Source organism: Amblyraja radiata, chromosome 30 (genome assembly GCF_010909765.2).
Source record: "Amblyraja radiata isolate CabotCenter1 chromosome 30, sAmbRad1.1.pri, whole genome shotgun sequence".
Lineage (NCBI taxonomy): Eukaryota > Metazoa > Chordata > Chondrichthyes > Rajiformes > Rajidae > Amblyraja > Amblyraja radiata.
Window position 1 is genome coordinate 20,649,493 of NC_045985.1, and position 15,004 is coordinate 20,664,496.

General features: G+C 47.0%; 1 long non-coding RNA gene across 1 annotated transcript; it reads right to left on the bottom strand.

Annotated features, from left to right (window-relative positions):
- Nucleotides 1–1,778: 1,778 nt before the first annotated feature.
- LOC116990182 lies at nt 1,779–14,069 on the bottom strand. Its single transcript, XR_004416456.1, has 3 exons — nt 14,051–14,069; nt 9,738–9,808; nt 1,779–2,089 (listed from the first exon to the last, which is right to left on the bottom strand). It is a non-coding gene; the product is annotated as an uncharacterized LOC116990182 (long non-coding RNA).
- Between the last annotated feature and the right edge of the window lie 935 nt (nt 14,070–15,004).

Sequence of the window (15,004 nt, forward strand, 5' to 3'; positions counted from 1 at the left end):
TAGTGGGAGCATCTCGGACCACAGGGCACAGTGTCGGAATTAAAGGACATACCTATAGAAAGATAAGGATGAATTTCTTCAGTCAGGGAGTGGTGAATCTGTGGAATTCATTGCCACAGGTGGCTATGGAGGCCATGTCATTGGGTATACTTAAAGCAGAGATTGACATGTTCTTGATTAGTAAGGGTGTCAAAGGTTATGGGAGAAAGTAGGAGAATGGGGTCGAGAAGGAAAGATAGATGAGCCATGATTAAATGGCAGAGTAGACTCAATGGGGCGAATGGTTAAATAAACTCGAATGACTTATGAACTTGCAAATGCATTTTAAATCGATTACTCAGGAAGGATACAAGTCACATTTACCTCTGACGGTGACACAAAAACATCTAGGCTTTGCAAGTAAGGCAATTTGTAATGGGATTATTAGTTTAATTAAAGCAAACGTGTTTTGCATACTTCTGGCAGGAGAATTTAGTGGTATTATCAGAAGCTTGTAATGATGGGAAATATTAATGCAGTTTGTCACCCATGTTTACGTGCGATTCTACAGTAGTTTTTAATGTCCAATGTTCTAATGATAGTCTAGAGTTGTCTGACTTGTCTGAGTCCTGTCATTGGTTGGAATGACCAGTACCTAAAACCAAGCATTGCACATCACCTCATCCCTTGAATCAATGCAACACTGCACAGTGTGCTACCTTAGCAACAGAGAAGGAACAGTAACCCAGCTCTCACCTCTAGAATTCCATGTAAACTAAATCGTACAATTTTATGGGGGATGTTGGGACAGAGACCGCTGCAGATGTACAAAGGGAATTTTTAACAATTGCAGAACAAGTTGGTTGAGTAGTCAGTTTAAAAAAGGAACACCAAACCTTTAGAACATAGAAGCAAAGTATAAAAGCAAGGTATGCTACGTTTTTACAAATCTCTTCTACACAAATCTGCTCGACTGCATTAAACAGCAAGAATGGTATCAAGATGAAAGGCTTCACTTACATGAAAAATCCAAAGAGAGTGGGATTGTCGTGCTTAGAGAAAGTTAAAAGGAATGTTCATAGATCAGTCAGGTACATACGGTTCTTGCCAAAGGCATAAAGGTTTCCAACCAAGGGATACTCATTCAGTGAAAAAGAATCAAAGGCAATACTTTTGATCTATTATGTGAAATAGCCAGGCATGTGTAAAGTATGCCTGGGAATGGCGAGACAATCCATTAATGACTTTGCTTGCCAGATTACAGATCATTATTCATTACAGAAACTAAACAAGCATATGGCAAATTTGTTGTGCCTCAGCATTCCGTCCCTCCATCCTGAATATAAAATTATAATCCGTGCCATAAATATTTTTCTATACCTCAATTAGATGATCTACACAACATCCCTCTTCAAAGCTAAAAGCATAATCAAATCAGTTCCTCAAGTATTTTTCTTGACATTCAATTATACCATGACAGAGCAGTACACAGGCCATCCCAGAGTAACAAATGCCCTACTTACGAGCAACCCATACATGCAGAAAAGCTCCAATACTAAATTCAAAAGTCCGATGTACATACATACGTTCATTTCTAGGAACGTTAGAACTAGTTTTGTCTCTTTGTTCCTTCTTGTCAGCATTGTGTGTTTTTTAATGCCATTCATTACAAAATGGCAGTGATTTTTATCTATTTTCTGACATGTACAAAATCAACATCTGTACAAATGGAATCAATTTGTTAGTCAGGGAAGGCCTATGCTCAGATTAATTTATGCATATTTGCACCGAATCCCTCATTAACCCTCCCACCAAAATTCTTATCTAACATGCCAGTGAAAGTACCAACTGACCCACAGCATCCAAAAAACCTTTTGTGGAGAGCGCTCCAGGTTTCCACTGTGTTGTGTGAATCAGACGTCTTGCCAGTTTCAAGGAATCGTAGAGTTGATGACATAGAAGATGGTATCCGTGCCGGCTGGAAAATAGCTGCCCAAATTCCAGAACTTGATCCGTAGCCTTTCAGGCAGGCGCACTGTTCATCGTCTTCCAAAATTCCGTAGGTTGCAGAATGGTTCACACAAATTGGAAGAGAGCAAATGACGCCTCACTATTTCTGGAGAGGGAGATAGAAAATGAGGAACTGCAGGTCAGTTAGGCTGGCATCAGCATGAGGGAATTGCTAGACTGTGGACTTAAATTAAAGATATGGGAGCAGGGTACATAAAAACTAAATCATTTAGCAGATGCAGCGCACATTTACAACTAGAACAATAAAGATAAAACATACAGCAGGGCTTGAAATTAATGGTTGCCCAGTTGCCAATGGCCACCTAAAGTCCTGCCGGGCAACCTAAAAGCCGTGTTATTTTGTCCGGCTTGATACTGCAGATACTGGTTTATACCGAAGATAGACACAAAAAAATAGTGTAACTCAGCGGTTCAGGACAGCATCTCTGGAGAAGAGGAATAAGTGACGTTTCAGGTCGAGACCTTCTTCAGAAGGAGAAAGAAATGCATTCAATTTCCATTAGCCCTCCAGTTATTCATATTCCGGAGAACCAAAACTTGCACTCTGATAGCAGTAAATTTGATGCAGTATTTTTTCCAGTGTTATTATTGCGCCCATTGGTTCAAATAGGGAATCTGTGGCCGAATAATGGTGCTCGCAAGCGTTGCCTGCAGCCGGTCGACATCGCAGAACTGCAGCCCACACCGTGGGATCCCGTCCCAAGCACTGCACTGACGCAAGCCACTGTGATTTTTTAATATGCAAGCGAGCTACAGTGGCGACCTGGCTGTTTTTTGTTTGTTTCAAATGCAGAAGCGAACGGAGATAGTTAGAAATAAATTAAAGAAATGGTTAGGTGTAGGAAGGAACTGCAGATGCTGGTTTAAACAGAAGATAGGCACAAAAAGCTGGAGTAACTCAGCAGGTCAGGCAGCATATCTGGAAAAAGGAACTACAGATGCTGGTTTATACCAAAGATAGACACAAGAAGCTGGAGAACTCAACCAGTCAGGCAGCATTTCTGGAGAAAAGCAATAGGTTTCGGATCGAGACCCTTTTTCAGACTGAGAGTCAGGGGAAAGGGAAATTATATCTATAGATGGTGATAGAGAAATATAGAACAAATGAATGAAAGTTATACAACAAAGTAACGATGATCAAAGAAAGGTGGAGCCTGCAATGGTCCATGGTTTGAGAAAAGGAATGTGTGACCTTTCTGGTCGAAATCCTTCTTCTCCAGAGATGCTATCTGTCCCACTGAATTACTCCAGCATTTTGTGTCTATCTTCAGTGTAAACCAGCATTTGCAGTTCCTTCCTACATACATGGTCCATTGTTGGCAGCGAAGATAAGACACAAAATGCTGGAGTAAATCAGCGGGACAGGCAGCATCTCTGAAGAGAAGGAATTGGTCCTCCATCCTATTCTCCGACTAATTTTACTGTCCTCCTGGTTTATTTTAACGTTTACATGCCTCGTTGTCACCTTCCCCTCAGCCAACAATGAACACAAAACGCTGGAGTTACTCAGCGGGACAGGCAGCATCTTTGGAGAGTCTGAAGAAAAGTCTCAAACTGAAACGTCATTCATTCCTCTCCTATCTATCTAGGGTGGGGTTGGTGTGTACGAAGGAACTGCGGATGCTGGTTTAAACCAAAGATAGACACCAAATGCTGGAAAACTCAGGACAGGCAGTATCTCCAGAGGAAAGGAATGGGTGACGGTTTTGGGTCGAGATTCTTCTTCAGACTGAGTCAGGGGAAAGGGAGACAGAGATATGGAATGTTAAGATGTGAGAACACAGATCAAAGGTTCATTGTTAGCGATGGGGAATCTGACAACGAGGCAAACAATCAGTAAAATGTTTTAATCAGTGAAATTATTCGGAGAACTAGGAGGGGTGGGGCGGAGCGAGGGGGGAAGCAATGCTTACTTGAAGTTAAATAAATCAATATTCATATCACTGAATAGATACAAAAAGCTGGAGTAACTCAGCGGGTTCAGCAGCATCTCTGGAGAAAAGGAATAGGGGACATTTCGGGTCAAGATCCTTCTTCATTCATACCACTGGGCTGTAAGCTGCCCAAGCGAAATATGATCTGCTGTTCCTCCAATTTACCTTGGACTTCACTCTGGCAGTGTAGAGTGGATTGAGAGACGCTGCAAGGGTTACTTGAAGGTAGATAAATCAATGTTCATACTTTAGTTTAGTGTTTAGTTTAGAGATACTGCGCGGAAACAGCCCCTTCGGCCCACCGAATCCGCGCCGACCAGTGATCCCAACCAACACATAACGCTGGGTTGTAAGTTGCCCAAGCGAAATATGACGTGCTGTTTCTCCAATATACGTTGGGCCTCATTCACTCTGACAGTGGAGGGTGGACGGCGAGATAGGGGATGCAAGGGTGAAGTCTGAAGAGGGATCTCGACACGAAACGTCACCTATTCCTTCCCTCCAGAGATGCTGCCTGTTCCGTTGAGTTACTCCAACGTTGTGTGTCTATCCTCGATGCGAGGGCTGCTAACTTGCAGTGAAGAAGGGAAGGCACGCCACATGGGCGCGGAGAGGTTTGTGGGCCGGCGCTCGCCGTAGGCAACGGCTGTAGTGCGGGGTGACAGAGGGTCGGAGTGAATGACAGGCCCCACACAGCAGTGGCGGCGGCTCCACCTCCCCGTCCTCATAGCAGCCGCTGCATGCCACTCCAACGGTGATAACTGCTTTCAAAACAAACCCTCCCACAGGCCGAGGCAGGGAGGAGGCAGGGAGGAGGCAGGAAGGGGGAGGCGTCTGAAGCACCTGCACCGCTCGGCCTCGCACCTTCCTGTTGACTGGTGGAGGAGGGGAGACGATGGCGAGACACCAACTGCCTCCCCCTTTGGCTGCAGAACTTGACGGTGGACAGGGACGGCCAAGGCAGCGGGGCGATGATGCCGGTGTTGTCCGAGGAGCACTGACCTTCCTTCCTCACCACCTCCACTGCCCCTTCCTCTCTCTCTCTTGTACGCCTCCCCCTCCACCCCCTTAATCCTGGGACTCCTCCTATCCATCCTGCACTGATCCCCATTCGAGCCTCTATTCAGTCCTCCCCATCTAACCCCCCCCAATCTATTCATCCTGCACTGATCTCCCTATCCACCTCACATTAATTCTCCTGCCACCCCCCATCTATCGTACACTGGTCCCACAACTAATCCTGTACTGACCCCACTTCCCATCCATCCTGCACTGCTCTCCCCATTCATCCTGTACTAATCCACCCATTTATCCTGCACCGAACCCCCCATCCATCCTGTCGTAAACTTCCCATTCATCCTGTACTGAATTCCCCCATTCATCCTGTAGCGAACCCCCCATTCATCCTGCAGATCCCCCGATCCACACTGTACTGACCCCCTCCCATTCATCCGGCACTAATCCCGCCGCCCCCTTCATCCTGTATTGATCCCCCCCATTCATCCTGCATTAATCCCGCCCCCCCCCATTCATCCTGTACTGATCCGCCCATTCATCCTGTACTGATCTCCCCATTCATCCTGTTGCAGTACCCCGTTCCTGCCTTCTCCCCATATCCCCTGACTACATTATCTTTAAGAGCCCTATTTAGCTCTCTCTTGAAAGTATCCAGCGAACTGGCCTCCACCGCCCTCTGAGGCAGAGAATTCCACAGACAGTTCTTGTCAGTTAGTGTCAGATGGGTATCATCGGTTTTAACAGCTATTATCATAAAATGCCTTTAGAAATTTCCTTGCAACCTATATATTTTGTTGTGGATAAATTATGTGGGAAGCAAGAGAGTTTATGTACTAATAACGACCCATGCTATGGCCATATCATGATAATTTTCCGTCCTTCACAGAAAACATGCTTGCATCAATCTGTAGTGTGTATGGTTAAGCATATATGTTACCATGGTCCAGGATTTATTGACACAGGTTGATCATACGCTGAATAATCCAACCACATTTGTTTGGAAGTGGAAAGAAATAATAAAAATTGCATTCATTGCAACGTGTAAAAAGAATTGAGATACTGTATTATAATTTTGCTGCATGTCATTGTGGTATATATCATGTCTTGATTGGTGAATATGTTTAGTTTGTGACTTTATTTGAAATAATTTGTGAATGCTTCACTGAGCATAATTCCGACTGGTAACTGCGCACTTCGTCCGAGCACATTACCGCACGCGCCATGCAAGCCATCTTAAATGACCACCTAAACTGTCATTTGGCAACCTAAAAAGCTGCCTAGGTTGCCCAGTTGGCAACAGAGAAAAAAAGTCCTGAAACAGTGCTAGTATAACTCAGCAGGTCAGGCTACGTCACTGAAGGGAATGAATAGGTGATTTTTTTTTTTGGTTGTAATAAGGGAAGGCGAGAAAGCAGAAAAAGAAGTGGGAGGAGATAAAGCCTAGCAAGTTATAGGTGGTTACAGGCGAAGAGGTTTTATTGGCAGATGGGCGGATAAACACTGGAAATAAAAAAGAGACAAGGCTGAGAGAAAAGGAGTGAAATGAGAAAAAAGGAGCGAAATACAATGCAGAAGGAGGGAGATAATTGGCTTATATTCACTGGAATTTAGACTGGGCTTATATTCACTGGAATTTCGAAGCATAAGATGGGATCTTATAGAAACATAACATATTTAAGGGATTGGACAGGCTAGATGCAGGAAAATGTTTCCCATGTTGGAGGAGAATAAGGGGTAGGCCATTTAAGACTGAGATGAGGAAAAACCTTTGCACCCAGAGTTGTGAATCTGTGGAAATCTCTGCCACAGGTGACAGTGTAGGGCAAATCACTGTATGTATTCAAGCGAGAGTTAGATATAGCACTTAAGGCTAATGAAATCCAGGGATATGGGGAGAAAGCAGGAACAAGGTTACGATTCTGGATGATCAGCCATGATAATATTGAATGGTGGTTCTGGCTGCAAGGGCTGACTGGCCTAATCATGCACATATTTTCTATGTTTCTATATAGATAGGATGGAGAGGGTTAAAGAAGAGGAGGATGGTGGGAGAAATGAGAGTGCATCTGAGGGGTGGGGGGAGAGAAAAGAGAGATTGGGGGACACAAAAAGCAAATGCAGGCCTTGGCGAAACAAGCGAAAATGTTTGGTGAAATGGCTGTCTCGTCTACACAACTCATAACCTGCAAAAGATACATCAGAACCAGAGATGTTTCGAAGGCCTTCATTAAAGTGCCACACAAAATCAAACAAAGTGAAAGGATCTAAGTAAAAGGATTGATGCTACGCAGTATCTTGTTTACTGCTCAGGATGTTTCCAGGAATGGAATAATGGAGTGGAATTATGCTAAAATAGATCATTGCTTTATTGTTTAGATATGTCAGTGATGACACTGCTGTGTAAAGTACTTAGCATGAGTCGCTGTCCTCGCCACCACTACACTGGGAACCTGAATGAGGGCCTCAGCCCTCTCCTGGCTCTCCACAGCAAAGAAGTGGTTAAAGTGACATATGGTTGGGTCTGGAATACGCCATGGTTGTCTGTAAGGGTTGGTAGTTTGTGAAATGGAGAACCAGAGTATTTTGTTCCTGTTGTTCCCCGTCAAATTAACTCATTGTTCAAAAGATGAGTAGTAATTCCCAATTTTGGTACACCGGTTGATCATGTTTGTATCCTCTCCAATGCTTCCATGTAAAGTCATACGCCTTTCCACATATGAAGCAGAATCAGAACTCAGTTTGAAATTTGCAATTGCAATTCCGTCTCTCCAGAAATAAATACTGACCAATGTTGACTTGAGGACTAACTTCTTGACAACCATGATTAGGAGTGTAAGATCTAGAGGCACTATGAGATATTTCTGATTGCAAATGTCTGGAATTGTTAAGTTTGTCTGGGTTATGGGGGTATTAGCTACAGGGAGAGGTTAGTCAGAATTAAGATTGTTTTCTCTCGAACGTCAGAGGTTTCGCCGAGACCTGATAGAAGTATATATAATGAGTGGCATAGATCAGATAGTCAGAATCTTTTTAATCTGCAGAATGGAAAATTCAAATACTAGAGGGCATAGCTTTAAGGGCATAGCAAAGTTCGAATGCGATGTGGAGGACAATTTTTATAGATCTATTTTATTTTTTATTTTTTACACAGGGTGTTGAGTGCCTAAAATGCACTTCCAGGGTTGGGGATGAGATAGATCCGATAGTGGCATTTAAGTGGCTTTTTGATAGGCACATGAATGTGCAAGGATGTGCAAGGAATGTAGGGATATAGATTAAATACACAGGTACGCAAGAGATGGTCTTGGCATCATGTTCAACACAGACATTGTGGCCCAAAGGGTCTGTTCTTGTGCTGGACAGTTCTATCAACATGCTTAAAGCATGCATCAGACTACAAGAACATAGATTTGCTGTTTAACAATATTCAGTTTCAGCTTGATTAATAAGAGCTGGTTCTTCTCCGTGATCAATGGCAGTCGTTATTTAGACCAACGTCATTGAAAATCTCCCTGAATTTGGGCTTTGCCATTATTTTGCTGAGCTGGATGTTAGTTTAACAAATCATTCACTAAAATAATGCACAAAAAATGTGTGCAAAATTACATGATGTCACATTAATACAATTTTTAACTTTGAAACACCTAATTTTCTGATGTGGCAAAATTCTAGGCTAGCTATCTAAGAATCTAAAGGGAATAAAAGGAATTTGGACTTACAAATATACAAAAAAAATCATGAAGTGGATTAAAAGGTCCAAGCAAAAAACAAACTGAACATATTTATAGAGGGACAAAACCAACATTTCAAAAACACAGTGTTGTGTTTAAAAAAAATATGGATACACTAGAAGAGTTATAAAAATGATTAATTATTGGTAGAAAAATGTGAAATTTTACTTCAGGAAAAGACGAAAACATTGAGGGAAGGTTTTTGGTCAACAGAATAGACATAATAACTTTTCCACTTAGTGAGAGTAAAACAACTTTTACAAAGCTATCAATGAGATTACAAGTAGGTAATTTAGAGGCAATTTCCTGATGCCACTGTCCCACTTAAGAAACTTGAACGGAAACCTCTGGAGACCCAAGGTCTCCGTGCGGTTCCTGGAGGTTTTTGTCGGCCTCCCTACCTGCTTCCACTACCTGCAACCTCCAGCAACCACCTGCAACCTCCGGGTTTGAATTGCCTCATATTGTGTTTTGAATTGAATTCTGTCTTTAATTTGTGTACTAGTCATGTCTCTACTATTTATTTCATTCCGCTTACATGTTTTTCCTCTACTTGCTAAATTTTTGTAAGGTGTCCTTGAGACTCTTGAAAGGCACCCATAAATAAAATGTATTATTATTATTATTATTACAACCTTTATTATGGAGAGGACAAGATTCACAGATTATTGCTAAATTAATCCATTTATCTCCAAATTTATGAATATTAAAAGCTGGTTGTTGAAGATTTCTGTTAAAAGTGATCAACAAGAAATTGAATAATGACCAAAACAAGCAAAGACTTTCAGACAAAGTCTGTAATCTCCACTAAATGTGAAACATCCCTTCATTATCATTGACATTACACCATCTGCTGTCTAATCCCTACTTTTGTTTGGGGAATGCCCACAATGTTTTCTTTAATTTGAAAGATGGTGGGAGGTTAAACAATGAGGGGCAAAGTGAATGTGAAGTGCAGTAACCAACACAACGGCACAGTAAATTATACTCCTGTAATACGTTGAAATAAAAGCTAATTCCAATAATAAGCCTTCCCCTATTTTACCTCGGACATCTGGGCACGAGTGTCGAATTTCCTGCCAATATTCTTTAAAGAGGCAATCTGTCCATACTTGACTGTGGAGAGAAAATAATTTCTGGTATCATAAACAATAGCATGTATGCTGCAACAAACACATTACTGGAGAAACTCAGCGGGTACTTCCAAGTACCGTGGAAGCAAAGGAATAATCTATGTCTCTTGTCGAGACCCTGCACCAGGATTGAGAGTGTAAAGAGGAGATAACCAGAGGAGGGGGTGAAGATTTTGCAAACAATGTGCTTCGAAGTAGAGCTGCAGCAATTGAATTTCATTCGATGACCCTCTGGAATTAATCCAATGCCTAGATATTTAGCGTCAATCAAAACTGCTGCCCAACTTATTAGGCAGTGAAATTGAGAGCCTTGCTGCTGCTATAGGGGGATTGCACGAAAGGTCACTGGGTCATAGGGCTCGACGCACGGAGCCGCTAAATCCAACTGGAAGACATTCGTCACTTCCGGTATATGTTATTAATGCTAGAAACACGTACTTTCCTACCTGTTAAAAACCGCCAAAATGTTGAATTTCTGCGCAGAAAAAAATTGTGGGAGTCGGGGTAAGTGTGAGAGACATGTACTCAACTTTAGAATTCCAAAAGTGAAGCGAAATGAAGGTATAGAGAAGCGAGAACTGAAGGGACTACAGCAGCTAAAGTGCTTGGTAAACATTGAAAATATTGGGAATTATCGCGTTTACTCACTGCATTTCATCAAGTAAGGCATTATTTGTGTTTTTTCTTGATTCCTTTGGTATCTAAAAATTCTCAGAAGTGATAAATCTGGCTGTTATTTTTTCTTCAGATGAGTTTTCATTTTGTATGTAAAAACCCACGAGAACCATGGGCGATTTAAAAAAATTACAGCCAGATTTATCACTTCTGAAACTTTTTAGATGCCAAAGGAATCAAGAAAAAACACAAATAATGCCTTACTGTTGATGAAATGCAGTGAGCAAACGGCCAATGTTCGCCAAGCACTCTGGCTGTTGTTGTCCCTTCAGCTCTCGTTTTTATCTACCGTCATTTCTCCTCACTTTTGGAATTCTGAAGTAGGCTAAATGTCTCACACTCTTATCCCGATTTCCATAATTATTTACAGCGCAAAAATGGCCAATTTCAGTGGGTTTTAACGGGCCCGCTACACTGGAAACAATGGTAAATGCCTACCTGCAGTTCATCGCGTTTAATCCATTTGGAGTAGCGTAGCAACAGTATGGGTCATGGGTCGTGACCTGACTGCCGTGAAACCTCCCTATAGAACTGTAATTATCACTTGGTGCTGCAGCAAGCATCAAGGGCAAGACTAAACAACTGAAATGCAGTACTTTGATTCGCTCCTTGCTGGTTAGGGGAGTGAGAAAAACAATTTAAGATGCTGAATTCGACAATTAATTATTATTATTTATTTTTTTGCCAGTTCTATGGCATTCTTCTATATCCTTCAATTGGCACCTGGATATGCAGGGAATGGAGGGGTATGGATCACATGCAGGCAGAGTGGATCAGTTTATCTTGGCATCATGTTCGGCACGGACGTTGTGGGCCATGAGGCCATAATGTTCTTTGTTCTATTCCTTTCTTTTAGTCAGTCAACTTTAGCTTAACAACAGCAACTTTGAGGTTAATTTGGCAACATTGAAATCAGTAACTTTGGCAAAAGTGTGTCGACTATCTGAATCACTTCCAAAGACAACTTGTGCAAATTAATTTTAAACCGTGCATAACCAGATTTTTAATCATGTAATTTATATGGGATACATAATCACATGGCACCTCTGAACCTACCTATGTAACATAACCGCAGCAGGGCTCCTGGTAAAGCATCCTCTTCGATCAGGAGGTGTATAACCATAGGAGGGACAGGAATCCGTAGCACAATTAGCCGATTGATATTACTGTAGAGACTGCAGGAGGATGAAAGAATCTCGAATGAGTACATATTTTAATTCAGCGATAGTGATTCAGCAGTGGAAGTCTCACTTCACAATTACCACTATCTTATGTACACGGCAAAGAGATGTGTACACTTATCCTCCATGACTCGCGGAATTCTGCTCCTGACGACTTTGGGGTGTGGGAGTAAACCGGAGAAAAGCCACCGAGAACGAAGGAGCCAACGCCGTGCAGCCAGCACCTGTAGTCAGGATCGAACCCGCATCTGTGGCGCTGTCTGTCAGGCAGCAGCAACTCTACCGCTGCGACACCACGACGCCGCCCCTCCCCTCGCTTTTCATGCTAAATGCTTGACGAGTTCTAGATTAAAACCTTTCTGAACTCGTCAAGCACCGTTTCACATAACACAGCCCAGTGAGCACCCGGGACCCTGGAGGTCGGGGGAGGGAAATAGGGAGCGGTGTGTGGGGCTGCAGAGGGAGAGAGCGCCCGGGGTGGGTGGGGCTGCAGGGGGAGGGAGGGAGGGAGCGCCCGGGGTGGGTAGGGCTGCAGGGGGAGGGAGGGAGGGAGCGCCCGGGGTGTGTGGGGCTGCAGGGGGAGGGAGGGAGGGAGCGCCCGGGGTGGGTGGGGCTGCAGGGGGAGGGAGCGCCCGGGGTGGGTGGGGCTGCAAGGGGAGGGAGGGAGGGAGCGCCCGGGGTGGGTGGGGCTGCAGGGGGAGGGAGTGAGGGAGCGCCCGGGGTGGGTGGGGCTGCAGAGCGAAGTTTATACAGGAGCTATAATCTTTGCTGCAGAGGGAGGGAGCGCCCGGGGTGGGTGGGGCTGCAGGGGGAGGGAGGGAGGGAGCGCCCGGGGTGGGTAGGGCTGCAGGGGGAGGGAGGGAGGGAGCGCCCGGGGTGTGTGGGGCTGCAGGGGGAGGGAGGGAGGGAGCGCCCGGGGTGGGTGGGGCTGCAGGGGGAGGGAGCGCCCGGGGTGGGTGGGGCTGCAAGGGGAGGGAGGGAGGGAGCGCCCGGGGTGGGTGGGGCTGCAGGGGGAGGGAGGGAGGGAGCGCCCGGGGTGGGTGGGGCTGCAGGGGGAGGGAGGGAGGGAGGGAGCGCCCGGGGTGGGTGGGGCTGCAGGGAGAGGGAGGGAGGGAGCGCCCGGGGTGGGTGGGGCTGCAGAGGGAGGGAGGGAGGGAGGGAGCGCCCGGGGTGGGTGGGGCTGCAGGGGGAGGGAGGGAGGGAGGGAGCGCCCGGGGTGGGTGGGGCTGCAGGGAGAGGGAGGGAGGGAGCGCCCGGGGTGGGTGGGGCTGCAGAGGGAGGGAGGGGGAGGGAGGGAGCGCCCGGGGTGGGTGGGGCTGCAGGGGGAGGGAGGGAGGGAGCGCCCGGGGTGGGTGGGGCTGCAGGGGGAGGGAGGGAGCGCCCGGGGTGGGTGGGGCTGCAGAGGGAGGGAGGGAGCGCCCGGGGTGTGTGGGGCTGCAGAGGGAGGGAGGGAGGGAGGGAGCGCCCGGGGTGTGTGGGGCTGCAGAGGGAGGGAGGGAGGGAGGGAGCGCCCGGGGTGGGTGGGGCTGCAGAGGGAGGGAGCGCCCGGGGTGGGTGGGGCTGCAGAGGGAGGGAGGGGGAGGGAGGGAGCGCCCGGGGTGGGTGGGGCTGCAGGGGGAGGGAGTGAGGGAGCGCCCGGGGTGGGTGGGGCTGCAGAGCAAAGGTTATACAGGAGCTATAATCTTTGCTGCAGTGGGAGGGAGCGCCCGGGGTGGGTGGGGCTGCAGGGGGAGGGAGGGAGGGAGCGCCCGAGGTGGGTGGGGCTGCAGAGTGAGGGAGCGCCCGGGGTGGGTGGGGCTGCAGAGGGAGGGAGGGAGGGAGGGAGCGCCCGGGATGGGTGGGGCTGCAGGGGGAGGGAGGGAGGGAGGGAGTGAGGGAGCGCCCGGGATGGGTGGGGCTGCAGGGGGAGGGAGGGAGGGAGGGAGCGCCCGGGGTGGGTGGGGCTGCAGGGGGAGGGAGGGAGCGCCCGGGGTGGGTGGGGCTGCAGGGAGAGGGAGGGAGGGAGCGCCCGGGGTGGGTGGGGCTGCAGAGCAAAGGTTATACAGGAGCTATAATCTTTGCTGCAGAGGGAGCGCCCGCCCGAGGCCTCAGGAGACGAGGCTTTTTTTGCGGTCCTTCACGACCGCAAATGTTATTTGTAAACCATGTAAATCACAGCGATTTCCTTCGCTCCCTAGATGCTGCTGCTGCACCCACTGAGTTTCCCCAGCAATTCCGTGTACCTTCGATATTCCAGCATCTGCAGTTCCCTTTTGAACACAATTATTTGTAAACCAGTTGGTCGTGGCCCGGTTGGAGCCGCGTCCACGGGCCGGCGGACGGACACAGACGGACACAGACGTGGAGCAGAAACCCCGCTTCACCTTCACCTTCACCTTCCCGCCCGCGCTCCGTCCTCGACCGTCGTCATGGCCGCATCGACAAGATGGCGTCTGGCGTCGCGTCACATGGTGGCCGCATCGACAAGATGGCGGCGCGTCGCGTCACATGGTGGCCGCATCGACAAGATGGCGTCGCGTCGCGTCACATGGTGGCCGCATCGACAAGATGGCGGCGCGTCGCGTCACATGGTGGCCGCATCGACAAGATGGCGTCGCGTCGCGTCACGTGGTGGCCGCTCTAATGACGGAGGCGGGACGTCACATGATCCTCCGTCCACTGATGTGGCGGGAAAGTCACGTGACGCCCATTCTATGACGTTTTATGGACGTCACGTGATCCTCTTGGTTTCTTGGTCCTCCAGAATATTCCAAATGGAATTTAAACTGTAGGTGGTGAAGGGAGGGCTTAAGCCAGAAAAGGCTACTTTAGATTTAGTTGCATCTGGTTGGGTAACTATAGTTGGGTGGAGATTATTCCATGCTTTAATTGTGCGGGGAAAGAACGAATTGCTGCACACATCTGTCTTTAGCTGGGATCACAAATTCGATCAAATGCCCTCGTCGGCTCCTAATTGGTTTGGGTTTGGTGTAGTCGCGGTGTGATGACCAAAGATTAGGAGCTCCTCTATAATCTTTGGTGATGACACTGGCGGGGCGCTACGTCAATACTTGTGTATTGTATGCAAAACAATGAATTTCATTGTAACAATACATGTGACAATAAATTATCAATCAATAAACTCCTTGCACACTAGGTGCAATTAACAGAGGCAACTGTGCTGCACATCATTTGGAGGAAACCCATGTGGTCATGAGGAGGACATGCAAACTCCATACAGACAGCCTGTGAGGTTAGGATGGAACCTGGGTCTCTGGTGCTCTGAGGCAGCAGGCCCAACACTGCAACACTGTGCAGACCCCTGTTCAAGAGTATGACATTTT